This window comes from Coturnix japonica, chromosome 19 (assembly GCF_054131305.1).
Source record: "Coturnix japonica strain WE chromosome 19, WE-NBRP24, whole genome shotgun sequence".
NCBI lineage: Eukaryota > Metazoa > Chordata > Aves > Galliformes > Phasianidae > Coturnix > Coturnix japonica.
In genome coordinates, this window is record NC_140681.1 from 14,130,461 (window position 1) to 14,152,891 (window position 22,431).

At 41.6% G+C, this 22,431-nt stretch overlaps 1 long non-coding RNA gene across 3 annotated transcripts in view; it reads left to right on the plus strand.

The window, feature by feature from the left end:
- The window catches only part of LOC116654274 (uncharacterized), a 77,652-nt gene that overhangs the window by 41,205 nt on the left and 14,016 nt on the right, over positions 1-22,431 (plus strand). For 2 of the 3 annotated variants that reach the window (XR_004309385.2, XR_014935850.1), the window contains exons 2-4: positions 15,082-15,282; positions 19,689-19,842; positions 21,088-21,229. This is a non-coding gene — a long non-coding RNA (uncharacterized LOC116654274). Of the gene's footprint in view, positions 1-15,081; positions 15,283-19,685; positions 19,843-21,087; positions 21,230-22,431 lie in introns of all 3 variants that reach the window. The other variant, XR_014935851.1, reaches the window with a different exon arrangement.

Here is a 22,431-nt window from a genome sequence, read left to right on the forward strand (position 1 = left end):
ATGCAGCAGGTGAAAGCTTCCCCTCAGCTGTTTCTGGCTTTTCATGAATAGCCAGCAGCAGAAGGGTAGGAGCTGCAGTGAGGTCAGCAGATCTGACTGGGAGCAACCATGGGGGACAGATTGCTGGGTGGAATAGGTCTGTTTTTCTCAGAAATATTTTCTTTCTTTGTAATTCTAAAGCTATAGATTTGTTTTGGTAGAGAGCATGAGGAGTTGTAACCCTGATAAAGGCAGTTGTACTGCCAGGAGTCCTTAGTGCAAATACAGCCCAGCTGATAGAGACTGACCTTGTGGTGGGCATGAGTTTCTGGCATGGGCAACTGGCTTAGCTGTAATAGCGAAGTAACAGACCCAGTTAGTCAGTGTCTGAATCATATGCAGATGTATTTGTTTACCATACAAACAACAAGGTGGCTTTGCTTGTTCTTTTAGTCAAAGAAGGGGCACTGTGTAAATTGTATTATTTACCGCTGTTTGACTATATATCAGTTTCTCACCTTCAAAGGCTGTCCAAGTGGTTTATTCAGGTAAATCTATCCTTGGACTGAAGCTGAGATGCTCAGATTGCATAGTGATAGGCACCTTAGAAATGCTAAGGCAGAGATAAAGAAAGCACCATCAGATTAGGTGAAATGAAAAGAACTGCTGGATCCCCTCACAAACACTCAGGGTAAACAATAGTGATCTTTGTGCTTGGGCTGTAGGCGTGTTGTCAAGGTAAATGAGACCTGGCAGAGGGCCCTATTGTCTGCTTTCCCACAACTCATTAAGATTTACTTGTTTTATCATCATTGAGTATAATAACCAGAGCTCTGATTGTGCCACAGGGACATCCCAATGCCAATGATTCATGACACAGAGATTGCCTTAGTCATGGGAAGGGCCTTCGCAAAGGTTTCCTCTTACTCTTGTAGGAGGTGGGAACGATGTTTTTCGGGTGGACTGCTCAGCAGGGAGCATGAGGCTGGTGTTGCACTTGTGTGAAGTCCCTAACAAACTTTTCCAATGTCACCCCCTTCAGTTTATCCACCAGTGACACCCTTTCTTAATGTGCAGCATCAACACCCACACACGGAGGTTGAGTTGCAATAGAGCTGGAGGCTATTTTACTTCAGAGCCTTTGCCAGCAAGGATTGCAGCACATAGAGAATCAGTTGGATTATGCTTACCTGGAACAGCTCTGCCAAAAACTCTGACCTGATTTCCTCTCCCCCCCCCACTCTCATAACATTGTCAGGAGCCAAAAGGGGCCTAGATGCAATACAGAGCCACAAGCTAAGTTGCCAACCCACAACATTTTGCAATAATACACCTTTGTCATTCAATAGCATCTATTATAAAACAGCTCACAGTTATTGTTACAGATCTTGGTGCATCAGTGGTGCAGATATGTGTTTTTCCTCAAGCTACCAAAAAACCAAATGAGATGCTGAAAGTTGAACAAGATCTGAAAGCAATTCAGTAGTGAAAACAAGACCACAACAGGCTGCTGTGCTGCAATGGCTATCTTTTGAACACACACCTGGTAATTCCTAGGCACAGGTGCAGTATGTGAGATCTCAGTGAGATCTGCACAGCTGACTTTGTGAGGAGACAGTGAAAGATCTGTGCAGCACAGATGCGAGTTTTTATGCATCAAATCTTAACATGGAGACATTTTACAGTAAACCTCATCAAGATTTTTTTTGGTAAAACCATAACAAGGCGTTTTCTCAGTATGAATTCTAATGCATTTTTGTTGGTGAGACTCTATCAATGATTCTTTTTCAATCAGTTGGGGAAAAAAAATTGTGATAATATGTAATCTGTAAGTAAACAACACCTTACACAATGCAGAATGCGGTGCACTGACCACTGTAGCTTCCAGGATGTCCAAAAGGCACCATCCAGCAAAGTAAATGTGATCCAGCAAAGTATCTGTTTGCAGGATAAATCTATTTAAATTTGGGGTAAAGATTTTGTTCATAGAACAAAATTATTCCTGTTTTTTTAGGTGGAAATAGATGTCCTTTTGACCAAGCAATCTACCAAATGCAAGAGTTCTAGTGTAATATAACAATCAGTCTTGAATAGAATAGTTTTAGCACCTGGATTATGTTTTCTACATTTCACCCTCTGGGTAAGATATATCTGTGTGCAATACTCTTCAATGAGTGGATAATGCAAATATGTTTCTGCCTATGGATCACTTTCAAAATATTTGCCCCAGCTTAATTAGTGGTGTAATACGCGCTGGTCATCAGATGCATTTCCTTGTGAATGGATAACTCCCAGGGAGCCTTCGGGGTGGCTGCCAAAGTACTGCTAATAGAATACACTTGTTCAGGAATTTTAATAATATGGGCTATTTCTGTGCATAGCTTAATGAGTCTTGGGTGTTTTGTGAACATTAGGACTGCTCATATCAGAAGAGGAACGGGGCATTTTGATGGAGACTGGGGACCTGTTCGGTGAGGGACCATCCAATCTGTTGACTCCTTGGGGTTTTGCAATCTCCATGATGCATCACGTAGTCTTTTCACTGTCTTCTCATCCACAGAGTGTGTTTGTGTGTGAAAACATAGGAAGAGTTCTGTACTGAGTCACGCTGCAATCTGCTAAGTACATCAGGCTGTTATGCCATGTTGTTTAAGTTATGCTTGTGATAAAGGTAACAACAGAAAAACAGGTAGCCAGACAAATAAGTGATGAGGAGTGAGAGAACAAGTGTCCGGCTGGTAAGTGGTGCGCGTGGCCCAGATGGCTCTTGGCTATGGGGTGATGGATATCCTGGGTTGGACCCAAGATGATGACAATCTGTCCCAAGCCATCTCTCTTCATAACCTGAGTCACTGTGAACCCCAGTGAGGTCTAACAGGGTTCCAAATGAGCTGCACAAATCATCTCCAAAAGTGGAACAAGATAGAGCAAGACTGAAAACAGTACGTGAGAAGGGCAGTGAGGCAACAGGAAGGCCAGGCTAGATCCCAGTTACCCAAATGGCAGTAGGGCCCACACACAGCTGGCTGCCCTGGGTCTGGCCACGTGAATGTTTCTAACTCTGAGCCTCCTAGACACCATCTTTTAGAGTTAGACCACGTGCCTTGAATTTGGCCTTGTTATTCTTGCCCAATTGTAATTTGAATTGATATCCTGAAGTAAAGATGTACCAAAGGATATTTAGATTAGACATAAAAAGCTTTTTCTCTCAGAAACATCCTTGTTGCCTTAGTGAGGCAGAAATCAATTGATGCTGAAGGAGTTGCACTTGCTAATGCCAGCATTGCCATTTATTAGTCTGCATGGGCTTGATCTGACTCTTGCTAAGTCAAGGAGTGAATGTGAAGCCTGTCATGACAGTCAGCCTTATCACATTCAGTGCTCTTGATGTTTGCTGACAATGTTTGATTGTGTTCAAGTTAATGTCAGAGTTGAGCTGTAAGCTGTGCTTGGCTTACAACTATTGCTATGATAGGGAGTCACAAACCAAGGGAAACTAGCTTGTAAATTAGCCATTTCATCTGGATCATCTTCTTTGTGTACTGCAAATGGGAATATACAAATTCTGACGTGTAACAGTGTGCAGTGGGACTACGAGCAGGTGTCCCCTTCGCAGAAAGTGTTGGCTTGTTAGCAGCGAGAGGCTGCGTGGGCTGTGCTATGGCAATGCAGTTAGGATAAAGAGCTCCTTTGGTGACTGCCAAAAGCTGGGAAGAAAGAAGGAGGAGAATGGAGCAGGCTGCAAGGGACTGCACATGAGAGACAGATGACTGTTGAAAAGACATGAGTCATAAACATATGTGTGCATGTGTATGAACAAATTCCATAAAGACAGAGTAGTGTTCGGCTGGGGTCTGGACTGAGAGCCTGAAGGGAAAGGATGTGAGGTATGAGCTGTGCTGCAATTTTGGGATAGGCAGTGAGATGTGAACCTTTACACTGGGTGTCCAGGGCAGCTTCCCCACTGCCTTATAGGTTCTGTGATGAGAACTGCTACAGAGTTTAACAGTAATCAGAACATTATCATTGCGTCCCTGAATAATATATAAGGTGTGTCCTTACTATTTTCTTGGGTTTATGCCAAGCCTAAGGGAGATCAGAGATCAGATGAAGCATTTTAAAAATGTCTGCTCAGTGTCTTTGTGACTGAATGGTGAGAGAACATTAGAATGCTGGAACACAGAGCAATGAAGGGAATGAAAACAGCAGCACCTCTGAGTAATGTTTCCTTCAGTGTAAATATATTTTGGTTTTGTTTTCTCTGTTTTCTTATTGTTGCTGGTGGTGGTGGTGGTGGGTTGTTGGTTTTATGAGAGTTATGAATCTATTTGCAAGGACGGCTTCTGTGTTAGAGTCTTCAGCTGGTAAAAATCAGCCAAGGTTTCCTCTCTGGTGCATAGACACAAAAAAAAAACACCCTAAAATATTCCTTGTCTTTGTTTTGTTTTGGTGCAGTTGTTCAAACTGATGCTAGGTGTATACACAGTATGTTGCTGCTGGGCCTTGTGGGTGAATCTGTCCAGAAGCTGGATAAGCTTACTTGACACCCTAGCACCACCTGAAGTGTCTACATTGGAATAAGCAGTGTATTTATTTTTCTTTTTCATTAGAGATTATCATCAATTACAACTATTACTATTTCATGTTAAAGTACAGCTTGGGAATTGCAACATTTTCCAGTTCTGCCTTGGCTCAGTATCTCATGGCATTTCAGATTTCACTGGGAAATGCTGTCAGGAGGGAACAGAAGGGACTGTGCAGGCAGGAAAAGGCTTTGGTATCAGTCAAAAGGGTATTTATGAGCAACAGATATGCACAGTTGTGCATAAGCATCGTGCACCGTGTTTTCATGTGATCCTATTTACTTTCAAGTATTAGAGTTCCACTATGTTGGTTTAGCTGAATGGTGCCTCTGAAACAGGACCTGTGTTAATCATAGGAGCAGCAGCCTGGAGGAGTCCTGACCTCGTTTCTACAGGTGTTCACACAGCTCTGGCTCACAGCAGTGCTGCTGACTTGCAGTGGACAGCAGCCCCCTGTAGCACCTGTAGAACTCAGCATGCTTCCCCAGTGGCAGTCCCAGCTCCAGACCATAGCTTGTTCATGGAGCATAACCACAACATTTTGTTCCCCAAGTCCCCTGCTTGTGAATCGGGGGACTGGATATCAGAATGTGAGCTGCGATGCAGCTGGAGGAGCACGCTGCACCTGATGCTGCCTGCCCAGCTGCTCACTGCTGCATCCCAAACTCTTCCCCAGCACCCGGCTTCACTTGAATTGAGAGGAGAAATTGCTGTGAAGGGGTTGCACCTCCTCTGTTTTTCCCCAGGGATCCAGTTCAGAATGTCCAGCTTGTTGAATGCCTGAGCTCTTCAGGCAAGAAACGTGTATTATCTAGTTTGCGTTTTATGACAGCATATGAATGTTTTGTTATAACAACAACAAAAACAATAATAATTAGGGCTGTGAGAGCCCTGGAGGGCTGGAAAGGAACCAAGCCCTACAGGTTCTCTTGGATGTTCGAGTTTCACAAGGCTGAACCATCCAAGTTTAACCCCATCGCTGGTGCCCTCTCTCACCCTACTGGCTGCCATCAGAGCAGGATGTCTGCTCTGTCCTCCCGGTGTCAGCTGGGACCAGGACAGCCTGGGGCCTCATGAGGGAGGAACCCGCAGCCACTGAGGATGGGAGTGAAACTCACTGAACTTTCATGAATGTGGGCTGAGGGTCGTGAATCATCGGCTTTGCAGCTGAGGCCAGGCCCTAGTGGGTCTGACAGCCTGCACCGAGAGCCCGACTGATCTGGGATTGCATCACTGCCCTGAGTCCTTAGGGTGCACTGAGATCTCTGGGTGAAAGTCCCCCTTTTGTGGGACTGTGAAGGCACTAAAACTGAATGTCTGTTAAGCAATGCTGTAGCTGGTAAAAGCCTCTGATATCTCCTCCTTGTGTCTTTCATTGGATCTTCAGTCTGGGTGGCAGCAGGATCTGGAGCTGATACTGAAAGAAGAAAGCATTTTTTTTTCCTCATGCTCCACACGAAGATCATATGTGGGTGTGGAAGGAAGAAATGTTGCTGATGTACTGAAGGGTCTGCAGCAATCACAGTGGGACACTGTCCTGACCCGAGGCTTTGCACCATGCCCCAGGGGGGCCCTCACACTCAGAGCGAGGAATGGGAGTCTGGGCTGTTCTCCTCATCTCTAATCCCAATTCCCACAGTGTTGTCTCAGCTAATCGCTGCCTCAGTTTTCCTCACTTGTAAAATGTGGGGGTAATAACTGTGCATACCTCTCAGAGGGCTGTGATGATTCGTTAATTAAATGACATTTGGGAAGTGCTTTGAAGATGAAAAGCTCTATATAAATGCTGGGTGTTACTAGTGCTTAGTGAGTACCTTCACAGCCACAAGCAGGGTGTGCCTGCAGGAAGCAGGGCCATCGGCTGAGCCTCATGGCTAAGTGCCTTTTAAAATAAATGCAATCTGTAAATATACTGGATGTCAGTTTCCCTCTTTCCCCCCAGGGGAAAGCTCCCACCTTAAAGGAGCTGCAGGTTTTCTTTGCCTCCTCCACTTCTGGAAAGCACAGAAGAGATTTGGAAATGATGAGGGTCACCCATGGTGGTGACACTGGGAGTTCAGACATCACAAGCAATAAGTTTAAACTAATCAGGTACAAAAATGTGTGTGCTCAATGAGCAGTATTGTCTTAACGGGTACCAGAGCTCTTGGGATGTGAGGTTAGCAGAACAGCAGCTTTCGCAGATCCCGTTTACCAGGAAAATATGTGTTTTTGTATGTTTAAATGCCAGGGTTACACACATATGCACTGTCACTGTAGAGACAACTTTTCCACTGACAAGCCGTTCATATAGACAGGTCTCCTGACTATCTGTGCAGTCATATTAATTACTTGCATGCTTTGAATATAGGAAGGCAAATCTGTACTTGCTCCTTCGCACACGTTTGAATGAAAACATAGATGCTGATTTCCTCTTCTTCCCAGTGCCCCTGGAAAATCAGCATTTAATATTCACCTGACTAGGCAGAAATAAGAGAGAAGGGATTTTAGTTTAGTTTAATTGTTCTTAATGACGGCCTGCTACATTTGACAGATTGTTCTTGAGAAGCCTCAAGACAAGCAACTTCTGTCAGGTGTACCGTGCATTTTTCTGTCTTTAGCAAGATGCACTGAAGCTTCATTTTCTGAATTGGGCAGGAATGTCGCTTCTTTCACAACTCTGCCCAGGTTTGACAGAGAATAACATACATGCAATAATGTATGACCCAGTGCAGATGTCCAGAAGGAACTGGTGGCAGGAACTGATTAGGCAAAAACAGTGCTTAGAAGCTTTAGCAAGACTTGATTGCAGAAAGTCAAGAACTTGAGACCAAACTTTGAAGCAGATTCAAATGCTCCTGAATAAAAGATTGAGGCAAAAGCAGGAAATACTTCTGAAATAGATCTGTAAAGCACTTCAAAAGCAAATGCTAGTTGTTAAATGTTCTTATTTATAACCCCAAAATTCATCAGACATTTCACTGGTTCTTTATATTCTAAAATTATATAGAAAAGAAGAAGATGTAAATAACTGAATCATAGCTAAGCAGGGTTTATCTGCTGTGCTACGAATACTGTTGAAAGGGAACATACAAAGAGAACTACAGAAACGTCTTCTGGGTGTTACCAGGGGATGATACCACCCTGGCTTTGCAAGCACCAAGACCTGCAGGGAGCAGCTGGAGATCAACAGTCTCTGCTTTATTTCCTTCATCCTGGAATGTCCTTCTGGTTTCTCCCTTATCATGGAGCATATCAGGTAGCTTGGCCATGAGTGGTAACTCAGCACCAGCCTGGGACACAAGTGTACTTCGACTAGCAGGTTGGGATACTTTAAATCTGTGCCTCAGTTTACCCATTGATTAAGACGATGACTTTCCCAAAGTGCTGTGGTGACTAATTATTAACATCACTGAAATGCTTTGAAGATACAGAATGCTACATGCTGGCTAAAGATATTTATTACCTCGGACCCGTGGTTGTATTCTTACGTTTGCATAATGAAGCAGTCATGGAAGAGGTGCATAGATGGTCTCTCCTAGTGAACAAATAATCCTATTCACCTATCTCTGGAATCATTGCTATCTAAATCAATTCAGATTCTTTTCTTCCATTGGGAACCTGCTCGTGGAGCAGGCTCTGTGTGATGCTCTCGGGATGGCAAGCAGCCACAGCACTTTTGATAATTTTAGTCCCTGCCCAGCCCATGAAACTCACCTCACCCAGAACTTGTTTCAACTTCTCCAGCTGTTCTTGGCATGCGCTGAGATTTCATAAAGTTGATGCCATCAACTCCCACACATATGGCAAGAGAGAGCGAGAGAGAAAACCCACACATGGTAACTAATATATAGGGAGAAGAGATATTTGCATGGGAGAGCACAAACATGAGGCTTTCCTAGCTGGCTCTGTTGGCTTTTGACTGTTAATGCTAAGATGTAAAGGGGTATTCAGATTAGGAGGATGACTCAGACAGAGCTCTTTCCTGTGCACAGCTCCAGGAAGATGCATGTTGCTCCAAGCAGGGCTGCTCCATTCATTTTTATGGAGGTCAGCTGAGTAGTTCTTACTGTGGTACCACAGAGGCATCGAGCAGTGTCATTGCTTGGACCCTGCCAGGCTGGGCAGACAGCAGGCAGTGGCTCTGCCATAGTGGCATAGTGCAAATGCTTGCTGCCAGGTTGGTGGCATAGTAGAAGGTGATACATCTCAGCCACCAGAGAAGGCTAGATTCAGAATACAGTCTACACTTCAAGTTACTTCTGCTAGATATTTTACAGTACAGAAGTTGTATTGTCCTTACGAATGCTTTTACCTTTTATTTTGGAGGCAAGTGCATAATTTTTCTAATTTTTTCAGCCTCTGAGACTTGTGCATCTATAAATCATTACCAAGATGATGCCTAGTTATGTGATAGATCCTTTTAATTTAATCATCTCAGATCAGTTTCACTACAAAAAATTTTGCAACTGCATGCAAGGGAGAGTTTGAACACAAACACACAGTGCAGGCAATGACACACTTTTCCATACTTGCATTAAGATCTGGGCAGATTTCCAGAGGAATCCGCATTTGTCTCCTACAGCCACAGCTTCAGGAGGAGCATGGTTTGCTCAGCTCTGAGCAGTCAGGCAACAGGTTTGCTTAGGGTTTGGATAGATCACTGTTATCCTTAGGATAAGCGAAAAACCTCAGTGTCACAGTGCAAAACACAGCTTCTTACTCTGTAGTGTGAGTGGGCACTGGACATCTATCAAGACTCGCTGCTTCTGTGTTAATGAGGCACTTGGCCATGTTCTTCCCTGTCAGTCTCCTTCACTAGCCAAGAACAGAATTACTTCCTTGGAGAGTCTCAGTTTCATGTCCCCACCATGCAATTTAGCAATGTTTATTTCCTTTGTGTTCAGGGTCGAGCCTATGGGCTGCAGTTACTTCGGTAGTCACTGATGTGCCACATGCTTAGAAAGCATTTAAATGTATCTTACAATGACTGGAAGGTTGCAATGACTGTTTGCTAACTATCTTGTTGCATACTCAGCCCTGCAAAGGCTTGGCCACACTGTGGGGTTCATTGAACACTAAGTATGTGTACATTCATTTCCTTTTCTATTTATAGTCTCTGTTTTAATAAAAACCACAAATCTTTCCAGGTGAGTTACATGAATTTAAAACAGTTAACATTTGCATGTTTTAATTTTGTAGAAAAACAGGTAGTACTAGTTGCTTAGGACACTGACTGCTATTCCAGATTTCGTTGGATACCAGTTGCAAATCTTATTAACAAGACGTTGCTGATGATTAAGACAATGATGTGATTTCCAGTGGCATGGAGCACCTGCAGCTTTGGCTTCACAGTGACCTGAGAGGACTCAGCACCTCGGACAACGCCTCTGCAGTTCATGTGGCAAGCGAAAATAAATGTATGAGAACATTCAGGGCCAGGTTTGCATGACTGTGTGCACGGAAGGGTAACTGTATAACCTGAGTGAATGTCTGCTGAGAGTCCTGGTACTTCTGCAGCAATGACACATCTGAACTATTCTGATGAACTGCAGAGTATGAGAGCTGAGTCCTAAAGCTGCTCATCTCCCAACCCACAGATATGAACTGACTGCATTTTTAAGATTAGTGCTGGGGTTTCTGAGCTCAGACACTGAATTTTTACATGCCCATATCTGGGGAAGTGGCTGTAGTGCCTTCTCCCCTGGGTAGTACTCACAGATCCCACTGTGCCATTGAGTTTTGTTCCATGTTTCCTTGATTGCATGATCACAAATGCTCTTTCAGTAATTTCATCTTGTTTCATTTCACTAATGACAGATCTTTTCATCCTGAAAAAAATACCTTCAAATTCTTGATTTCTCTACTGGGTCACTAGTAACTCTTCCATGCTGCATGTAATGATGCTGGAGATCCTTTGTAGATAGGCTTCGTGCCAGCCTCCTGCATAAAACTGAATTACATTTTGAGCAGGTATGATCTTGGAACAATTCCTACCTCCCAGGTAAGATAACTTATTCATACCATGAATCCTACCCAAATGGAACAGGCTGGGAAGCTGGAATAAAAGTTTTCTAACGCAAAGCTAAATTTCTCTGGTGAAGGATATGCACAACCAACTGCAAGAAAACAAATTATTGTTCTGATTTATTTTCCACTGTAGAAATAATTGGTAACATTGTTCTTCTTGGCAAAGATGAATACTTGGAACCAGACTATTTCACATAGACAAAATATCCACAGGGAGAGATTTCTGAGGCAGTCATAGGATGCACCCTACTGAGTGTGATTCTCATGACATTAAAGCAGTGCTAAGGGCACTGTGATCACCTTCTAACGAAGAAAGAAGTGAACCTGATAAATGCAGTGTAAGTAAATGTTCTTTGGAAAAGACAATGAAAACGTTAAATTTTAGGCAAGGTCTGGATTACGCTGAAGGCAAATGAGATGAGCATACTGAACTTAGCCATAACAGGCAAAAGAATTTATGACCATGGAGGATGAAGAAAAACTGCTATGAATCTGAGTTACTGAATAACTCTGTACCACAGAAGAGATCCCCCAAAGTTTTGCAATAGTAGCTGTTGTGCTGCTTTGTGGAATTCTCTGACCCTTTGATAGTATTTCCTCTTTTTAACAGCAAAATCCACACTGCTTCTTGAAAACTTTCAGAATATTTTCCTTTGTACTTTTATCATAGAGAAGAAGGCAGGACTACATTTGGTATTTAGGACAGGGAGCTGGCAATCTGGATTCTTTTCAGCTTTGTCACCAAATCGTGGTATGACTTTGGTCTACTCCTTGTAAAACTTAGGGAAGCTACTGGGAGTCTGTGCCTTGCAGAAAGTTGTTTGTGCCTACCAAAGGGACCGCCTTTGCAAAAGCTTGGCACTTGGCAGCCCCAGCTCCTCCACTGACTCTTTGCAGCCTGGTAGAAATTACTCCCACTTGCAGAATCCCATGAAGCTGAGAGGTACAGGTTCTCAGGGCTACCCACGCATACTTCTTTGACTGAGTCTGTGATCTCTCTGGAACTGTAACACCACGACTTTGTTAATTTACTTTAACCCCAACATCAGACAAGCCTCTTAGTAAACCTCTAGACTGGGAGGAAATAAAAAAAGAAAATGAACATTATTTCAATTCTAGCTGAAGTTTTGAAACTGCAGGGAGATGTTTTAGGTTATCCTCCCTGAAACCTCAAAGAATGTCCATGTTAGTCCCAGTCCTGAATACACATCATGTTCTATCCTTTTTTGGCAATTAAGCAAAGTTCTCCATACTTTCATTCCCTAGAAATCATGTTTTATAATATAAATGCATGTCTAATTGTTTTTTTACCAGAGCCAGAAGCAATGGTGCTTCACCATTGGTTCCTATGGTTTTAAATCTAATTGACTGGGAGATATATGATCCCTGTAAATACACCTGCTGGCCCTTCCTGGGAACTGAATGCCTAATTATTTCTTGTTTCCTCCTATCCAGCCTGCTGACTACTGCTTCCCACCCACTCCGAGCTGCTCCTTAATTTCCTTATACAGAGTTACTAGTGTTGTTCAAGACACTGGCTATACTCAGATTCCATTAAGGTTATGATTTGCAGTGTGTTAGTTGTTTCCTATAGAGACCTACATATGCTACATCATGAATTCAAGTTAGCTATTGATAACAAGCTGTCCTGAGGGGACTTGTCTATGAGAACAGGAATTCCTCAGCTTTATCCTCTGTCACTGTCCTGTCAACTGGGCTACAATTTTCAAAGCCTTCAACAATAACAGATACTTCATTTTTAATATCTGCCTTGAAATGAGTTATGGAGCACCTCCAGCTTCTATTGACTTCATTTGGTTTGAGGTTCTTGACTTGAAATGAGGCCACTGCCATTGGGTACCTGGAGCTTCTCCTGGCTTTATATGCATACAATCTGTTTGTGTTGTTGCCTAATTAAGAACACTGGCTAAGACTTCACGCATACAGTTTGTAAATAATGAATTTATTCCATTTGTAAAATTCTCTTTCCTTGATTTCTCTGCTACAGCAACCAGCAAGGCGTACTGTGAATTTCACTCTTTATCCCAGCACCATAGTGTAAGCCTCATAATCAGCACTGTGTCTTCAGCTAACAGCCAAATGGCCCAGACCTGAGGCAGCCGACTTGGTGCTGCTGTGCTCATAGCTTACACACACCTTGACAGAGACTGCACACACCTTCGCAAACTGAACTACGCCAATAGCAGACAGGCATCCAGCACACACCACCAAGCCTGATTCCACAGATCTCCAGACCATGAGTGAGCTTGCTGACAGGAGCAGTCAAACCTGGTGACTCCCATTGATTGCAGCACTGCTATGAGATTATTTGCATACATAAAATCATGCAGATGCATTCTGCACATGGGGCACAGGTGTCCTGCCGCGCGGAGAAAGGAACTCAAGGCAAGACAACAGAGTGACTGACCGGGGTTCTACATTATGCTATTACTTTTTTTGGTGAGATCTGTACATTGCAGTCACAGCTGTAGGCAAAACACAAGCTGATGGCATGAACAGTCAGACAGCCTCTTTTTCACAGGTTGGACCTCTTGAAAAATGGTTTTCTGACCAGGCTGTGGAGGTTTGCAACAGTGTGTAGTGAATACATTCAAACAGGAAAGTTCCCAAATGGTGACAGTAACGTTAGTACAAAGTATTATTAAGATATGAATTTACTTTATTAGCTAAAAAAATAAACCTCAACTCACACTGTTTGACTGAAACAACAGTCAGGTCAGACAGCATTATGAACAGAACTAGAATAAAAACCTACCACACAGTAAATCAAAGATCAAGAAAAGTACAGAAGTACATGAGTGCATGGCTATTAACATTCTGCTTGAGCTTTCCTCGCAGGCTCTCTGCAGCGTGCATTACTGCAAGCCAACATTTTTCAGCTGTCCCAAAGAATGTGAAATGTAAATATTTAGAAGAGTGTTTTTCTTGCCAAGCTGAGAGCAATCATAAACATCAGCTTCTACTAGAAACATTTTTAAAAGATGAACTCCTTGCTGCCAGCTTTTGAGAACAACTCCATTTAAATGAGATTGGAGTCTCGCTGGATTCTTGACACTTCACTGCTGCTTTTCATTTGCCAAAAACTGTTGGTTTGACGTTATGTTTAAATTTAAAGTATGAACTCCAACTGCATCAAATATGTTGTTTTAATGTTCTGTGATTAAACAACCAGTTACCTGGCATGGATTCATTTTGAGGAAGTCAGTGCCCTAAAGAAAATGTTGTAGAAAAAGAACTGTTGCATGAATTATTGTACTTTATTTCTATGGTGGTATGAACAAACATGGTGTTGTTAAGATGTGGTGTTGCCACAGCTCATAAAGTACTAAAAGCCAACCCTGACCTACTCCTCATTGCATCCACTCTGGCCTTTAGCCGAGAGGTCTGTAAATGTCCTTGGTAAAATAATCCATCAAACCACTATTATAGATCTGTATTTAGTAATACTGGAATCCTGATTCTGACAGCGTGTTATTTCATCACTGTAACATCCTCCTATTAATCATCATCTGAAAATCTTAGCTAAAATGCTAAAATCCATGAAAAATGAAATGCTTTGAAAACTACAGCCAATTTCAACTGACTGTTTTGGTTATATCACCATCAAATTCCAAACAAATCAAATTATGCCATTTTAGCATTTTCTAAGAACTGTCACAGTTTGGCTTTAGGATTCAGAGTTCCCATTTTAGTTTGATGCTTAATTATATTTTTGGGAGCCCTAAAAACAGAATTAATATTTCAATTGAACCATTTCTTTAAGAGCCAAAAGATCTTTTTTGTCAGTACTGCTAGTCAATCAAATGTAATATGGTTTTAGAAAAGCCATCTCTGATCACAACTCAAGAGATTTCCTTATATAATCAAACTCTTATTTTGCACCTTAAGAGCAGAAAGACTTGAGGTCACCTGATAATTTGTGGATCAACTTCACTCATAGTTGACAGTTTTCATTTTGATAAAAAACTTTGACGGAACCTATGCAAAATCTGTTCTTGTATAAATTTTCAAAGTATTAATCTGTATGACCTCCCACTTGTTTGGAACAACTTTGTAAATTTGAAAGAAGATTTTTCAAAAGCAGAGTGGGCATTCTTGGGTACCAGTCCCAGGGAAGTAGGTTCTTAAAGAAGGATGACAGCGCTAGTAGTGCTTTGAAAACACTGCAGTACTGAAATAATAATGCTATGCAGTGAAATCATGGGATTTCATTTTTAAAAAGAAATATATTTTTATTTCATTTATTTCATTATTTTTTAATTTGTGCTTTAGAATGATCGTGTGCTATATTTAAAGGATACTTCTGCAAGAACGGCAGCTAGGATTGTCTAACTGCCCTGCTATCCCCACATGAGGACATCTAAACTTGACTACAGGGCGTATGATGAAAAGCAAGAAGAAAACACCTTGTCATTACAAGCAGGAGGTGATTTGATTGAGTGCAGAGACTGACTTAATTTCCTCTTCTTTTTTGTCTTCGTTGCCACAGAATAAGTGATCTTCAGATGGAGTTAACAACTGTTATTTGTGTCAAAGAAAGCAACTGGTAGTAAGGGCAAGAGTGGAGAGGACCTGCAGGCATCACAGGACATGAAAACAGCAGAGTCTAAGAAGACATGAGCTTTTCTGTGCTCACAGTAAAATCACCAGGATTCTTGCCATGAATGCAAGAACTGAGTTGCTCCTTCAGGTGAGATCCGTACCGCAAACTAGAAATATAGAGCTCATATGAAGAAGTTAAGACAGGAAGATGTTTTCTTTCCACGATGAGCCAAAAAGAAGTTGTAATAGTTGGGTCCCTAAACTTGGACATTCTAGCCAGGACAGAAGTCTTGCTTCCAACATCTCTTGAGGTGTTTTATTTTACACTGATATATATCATAGATCTCCCATCCCTTCCTTGAGTTTTAGGGGCCTTCCTTCTCTTTTCCATCTGATCAAGAGGTAATGTAGTAATCTGAAGTATATTGAAATGAGTAGATATATTTGCACTGTCTTTAGTAGGTTCTGAATCAGAGCAGCGAGGTCTTAGTTAATAGATTTATAATTTGTTATTATTATTTGCAGATAAATTGGGACATTTTGCAATTCTTTTGATTTGAACCTGAGATAGTCCTAGAAATAATAGGAGTGAACACATAAAGCAAGATTCATGCCAATGGAACAACGAGAAGAGTTTATGTATGCCATCCCAATGCAAACAGGATCTCAGTGGTGGAACCAGTAATGAAGTCTAAGAGTCCCAACTTCATTGCTTGTGCTTTCACCATTTGATCATGCAAACTCCTCCAGATTATCATAAAATTTTGCAAAGCCTAACATCCAGCAGAGACCAGCTCTGCCTGGCTCCTCGGAGCTTGCCAAAGCTATTGGGGTGGTGAGGGAGGAGACACACAATTCATTTTAAGATTTTCTTCCCCCTTTTTGCTGTTGTCTTTGTGGTGGTTTGTGAAATGCTGGGAAGGAACATTACAATGAACAGAAAATGTTCCAAGGAACCCAGCTTTCTCCATGCCATTGCCCAACAAGCACCCAGTTGTACCAACCGCAGAGCTTAGCATAGGCATGTATTGCACACACGGGGACCATGATTTATGCTGGCATTATTCCTGTCTTCCATTCTGAATTCACAGAGCAGAGAAGGGGCAGAGGATTAGAGCCTGTCTCTGCCCAGTCTCATCTCCAATACAAATGCAGGTGCAAAATCATCAAGTCCATATTGTTTCGCAAAATTTAAAGCCATAAAATGGAAAGCTGCCTTTGAGCACTTGGCTCTTTCTCCCCTGCAAGTTAGGGCCAGATGCAAAAGAGGACTTAAGCACCTCCAATTCAGTAAGTTCTTCTCTGCTTGGGATAACATTTCTTCCAGTACCAAAGACTTTATGCCTGGACATGCCCTGAGCTGCTGTGATCTGAGCAGGTTAATGCATAGCTCCCACCTGGAACCCATTGGGGTCCTGAAAGTAAAGGAGACTTCGTTTTCTCTGGACAGTTCTATCAAGTGAAATATTCTGAACCAGCCTCATACACAGCATTTGGACCAGTCCCCAAGCATGATTCAGTCAGAACTATTTCTTTTCAACTTCACCAGGTGGGAGCGATGCTCTGTCTGAACAGTGGTTTTGACTGACAGGCAACAGGCATGAGCAGAGTGAGGGATGTGCTTATCTACTTGTTGTAAGGGTCCAGGCCTGCCCACGTCTTGTGGGGATTGTGTAGAATAAGCATTTCCTCCAAGGATGAAGCTGGAAATGTAAATGTTTCCAGCAAGGAAGAATAATTAAAAAATAAATAAATAAATAAATAAATAAAGCTTCTTTCAAAGAAAACATGGGGAATTTAATAACAATAATTTAAAAAGAAACCACAGTTATTTTGCTGGCTAATCTCATGAAGACATGATAGTACTTGCAGCTTCCTGCTTGGATCTGGCTTGCTCCAAAGTTATTTTGTGTGTTAATCATGTGGTTTAGATAATGAAGATTAGGTCCGTGTAAGCTGGTTCAGATAAAAGGGGGAAAAGCAGCAACCAAACCTTCACCCAAAACTCTGACCTAAACTTTTTTAAGCTTTAGGGGAAAAGAATCAGAACCGCTTTTTTTTACTATTCTTTTGTTTTGCAATTAAGATTTTGTTTAAAGGTGCTGTTATTCAGTAGCTGCAGTTATTCATTCAATGTTTTGAAAGTGGATTATGTTGTCAGAAGAACTACTGTTATCACTATAAGCACAGAATTACACCCTTCAGGTTCACAGAAGTACATTTATTTTGCTTTTCCTGAATTGAGCTTTTTATTGGAGCTTCTTTTAAAAAAATAAAAAAATAAAAAATAAAAAAGTAATGTTTCCAGTGCAACTGACAACATACTGAACCACTCCACCCAATTTTGCTTTTTGTGCCTCTTGGCCTGAAATGCTGAGTTACAGATTCCCTGATAAAGGCTCCAGCTGAGAGCCAGAAATTTGACCAATGCTTCTTAAAAAATAGGTGTATAAAAATATGTTCCAAAACCTAAAGTGAGGTGTGCACAGGGTCTGATTTAAATAAATAAAAACAAAAACCAAGAATCGCTTTCTGCTCAGCAACTGGGACAACTAAACTGTGCTTTTTAATGCTTTACTGTGTAGTACTTTAAATGTCTGTTTTTAAATAGTTGCCTCAACTAATGAGATGCTTTTGTGCTTAGTTTGCACACAGTTGATATGTGGTGTGCAAGGTAAATGTGCACCGCCTCCATTAAAGCACGGGCTGGACAACTCATTGCAGATGTCAAATATACACATAACAAGTCCAATATTTGCTTGTGTAGACATTTGGCTTATAATTGTTGTTGCCATTGGCCTAGTCCTCCATTGCTTTTAAATCATGCAGACCAGGAGCCTGGCACTTCCAAATGTGCCAGCCACAATCTTACACACCCTGTGGACTTGCTGTGAATTTTGACTACAGAAATGTAAGACAGTAGAGAGTCAGGTTTAGAATATTGTGTATGGACAACTCTATTTAGAAAGTCAAGTTTCTAGAAAATCAATTCTCCTGCATTTCAACCCACTGTAACAGACTAATGTGCAGAGAAACTGACTTGAAGTAACCCATAATGGACCACCCATGAGAGCAGGGTGCTGGTCAGGGAGATACCGTAACATCAGATGTTTCACAACACATCTGGACCTTGATCCTTCCAAAGTACAGGCAAATAAACGAGATGCTCAAATGAGGACTCAGGTTCCTTCTCAGTGGTCCCTGGCAAAAGACGTACACCTTCAAAAAGAGATTGAGCTTTCCAAGCACTGAGGAAACAGAGATTTTAATAGTTTGGTAAAATTAATCCAATCCTTGAGCCAGATATGCAGAAGTAAAATGTCCCAGAAGGACTCAAGACTGTGGCAAGCACTGTCTGGAGGCTGCTATTCAGTCAGTTGGTTTTTCTGCACATCTGCAATTACTGATTTTGAGTGAGAACAAAAGAGGGAATCTACTTCTTGTGACAGCTGCTGTTTGTGCAGCAGCTCAAGCCCAACTGCAGTCAGGATATATTAAAAACGGAATGAGTAAACTGCTCTAGAGGGTGACTTCCATCATAATAGGTTTGGATTAGCATTTTTGAATTCCTATTCTAATTAAACCACAGAATATCCTGAGAACTTCATCCGTCACAAATTAGGCACGCAGCCATTTATCTACGTTTCAGCCACACACTTGGCTGTTTTGGCTTTACTGGGACTTAGTGGTGCAAAGTGTCTGTGCTGGGATGAGTGCCATGCAAGAAAACAGGCTAATGGACTCTATACTAAGTATCTTACTCCTTCCCTATTCAGGAATACAAGCATGCCTTCAGATTCAGAGTTAAAACAAATAATCTACTTCAAAAATAACTTGCCCTAGGAAGTGTCTTTGAGTTTTTAAATGATTAATTAAAAACAACAACAACAAACAATGTGAATGCAAATAATTTGCCCTGTAAGGAATGTTTAGCTGAAACCTAAGAGCTGGAATATAGAAATGCTTATAAATGGTAGAGAATCTGACAGACGTTTTATTTCTCTTCCTCTTCCATCTTCCACCAGTATAAGTTAATAAATATTAATGAAAAGGAGAAGTGGTAACATCTATTAATTTATCTCCTTTTATTTTATGGGCATGCTTAATTTAAAAGTGTTGTTGGGGTTACATTTTGTCATATATATAGTTGTTTGAGCCTTTTATTAGCTATGATTCATTCTGCATATCAGCACAAGGTGGTGATCATGCTTTCAGTCTATATCTGCTCCATGATGCTCAGTTATCCGTCTGCCCTTGAGCTATCAGTAGGTATGGATTTGCATGTATACTGTTCTCCTATGACAATAGTATGCCAGCAATGACCAGTCTGGTATCACCTGGTCAGGTGAGGTTCCATTCAAATAATGTACATGCCACCAAAACAATTCACATCAAAGGTCTGTCTTTCAACAGAATTAAATTGTATGGACTTCTAAAGCAATTTTAGCAGTTGGCTTTATAAATGAACTTATGTCAGCTGCTCTGTGTGATGACTGAGTAAATTACTTACATATCTAATCTTATCTAACTATCTGTCTGTCTGTTTTTCAGCAGTTCAGTACCCATCACCATATTATCTAGGCGCCACCATAAGATTAAGGAGCTCAACATGATCTGCTCAGGGGTCATTAGCAGAGCCTTTCATACTGGAGAGGGTTGGAGGAGAGTAAGGAAGTGCACAGCAGAAGGAAAGAAAAAGGAAAAGGAGGTAATTTTACTTGTGCTCATCCTGTTTGGCTTGCTCAGCTAGTATGGAAATATAAGAGCCTCATGACCGCTGTCTCTGTTCTGATACGAGGACTATAGGACTTGTTAACACTACTGTTATGTCAGAAACTTATAGCTCACCATTTGGATCTTTATGATTTCTGTATATTGCTTCCTCACAACAGCATATTTCTCTCAGAAACTCCAAGCACAGAGCAAACACTGCATCTCAGAGAGCCACCTTCTCCAAACTAATTGGTTAAAATTGGATTTCTGCCTTAGCATGTGAGTCCTCTAAGCACTCTATGCTTTAGGAAGCAAAGAGGGTGTTTTCCAATATACACAAAGTTACACAGGATCCGTGGAATCAGGAGACCCAAGCTGATGTCCACTGAAGTCACTTGCTGTAGGCTCTTTCATTGCCATGAGCACATGCTAAAGGCAGCCTGGGAAACTTGCTCTTTGGAAAGGTCCGTGCTTTGCTCACTGATGCAGTCTGTTGTTCCTGTTTCAAGAAATACACTAGGAAGAAAAAAAAAATTGCCAAAGCTCATTATTTTTTCACCACTCCGATGAGGAAGGCTGGCACAGTCCTGATGAGGCCAATGGCACTATACTGACGTGCTCAAACAAACCCACTGAGTGTCTTTTGTACCACTTTGTACAAAAACACCAGGGGATTTATACTAGGGGATAAATAGGTAGTTCCAAAGCAAGAAGGAAAGAGCCAAAGTTGGAAGCCAACCACAGTACGTGGGAGTAAGTGATTACCAAAGGCTTCCAGTAACTCTGCTATCATCAGAGACTGGCTTTATGGGTATGGCCTCAAGAAGTTTCCCTCCACTTAATTAAAGAGGCAGATAAGTATCTAGGTGGAGTGTGCAGATAGGTTCTGAATGAGTTATCCACTAAGGCTGGTTCACTGCACCTATTGTTAAAGCCAAAATATAATATCAGATTAATGCATTATATTTGCCTATTATAGCACTATGTCATCATTATATGACATGTTATAATTAAAGCCCTGCATTAGAAACAAAACTATTTGGCTTGGGATAAGTTGCCTTTATGACTTCTGTGGTTATGATTTCCTCCTTTTCTTAACCCCTTAAAATGGCATAATATAGCTATTTGTAACTGTATAAAGAAAGTTTCTAGTTTCAGATTCTAATCTCAGGTAATTCAATGTAAATAAAGCCGAAATCTGACACATAGTGTTTTCCTGTGTCTGAATGTTTGCAAATAGAGGGAAATGCCACAATGCTTGTGTGGAAGGAGTCACAAAGATGGACACTGGAGTAAATGAGAGCGCACATAACTCACCATCTAGCCTGTTTGGTCTGCCCACATCAGTTCCTGACTTTGTACACTTCCCCATTATTTTCCAGGTAGGAAGACTTTCAACGTGCTTTTACTCTTCTTTTTCTTTCCCGGATTTATATGAGGAAAAAAATGATTGTTAGGCTGCTTTCTGGATGTAGCTCTCAGGAAACCATGCTCACAAATGCAAATCTGAAAAATGGGTGTGTGATTGCATGCCTAACTTGGAGATACGATTCAGATTACAGTTTGGGTAACTGACTATGCTAATGTGTTTAATGAGTGATTTGCATATGCAAGCTTTTAAATTTCAGTAGTTGGTGATTCATGTAGTTAAGTGCCAGCCTTGGACTGACTGTCAGATTTAGGCAGAGTGTGCCAGCCATATCCCCTATCTCCCACATCAAATGCATAGAGCAAATACTGTCACCACTCAAGGTGCAATTTCCTGAAAATAGCCTGGCTTTGTCTGTTTGAGAAGCGAGTTGCAGGGTTATGAGTTTTCCTGCTGTTGTTCAGTAGCAACTTTTATTAATATTTTGCAGTACTCTTATATAAATCTTGTAGATGTCTTTTATATTAGTAATCAAACTTTGCATTTGTTTAGTTTGGAGGTGACCACCTTAATAAATGTTAATTACAAGAAGACAGCTGCCAATAGCCAGGGGTGCTATCCCACTGACTTAGCCAATCCGTGAGAGTTGATTCTGTTGCTGCAATGCTGGTAACTCAGTAGTTTGCTTCCTGATTCTTAGTGACCTTTTGCCCAGACTGGGACAGAGCTGGATTTGTCTGTGGTAACTGCGTGTTGGGGTCTTGGGCACCGTGGGCACTGTTGTGCTATTTCTTTTTCACGTAGATCTTGGAAATGTGTGTTCTCTTCATGGCGCATGGTTTCCTGTTCAGAAAGGTCCCAGGTGTAAGTGCTGGCTTTCTCAGATCATCAGTCTGGGATATATGGAGGCTTCTGATTTCTATAGCTTACTGGAGACACATTTTTAGCAGCTCGTCTAAAATAATTAAATTCCTAAAGGAAAAAGTAAAGATGCAAAAATGTGGGAATTTTTTTGCATACAAATTTTACATCACCAGATTTTGCCATTGGTAGCCTGGCCTTGGCTCAAGAGGAAATTTCCCTCCATGGTGCTTCCTCACATGAGTAAGGCTCTGAACTCGGTCCCACTGTGCCGGCTCCTGCACAGCTCGGACGCTGTGGGCAAAGCGGGATGAAATGAGCCACACATGGGCAGACCAGAATTGTGTGTTCTTG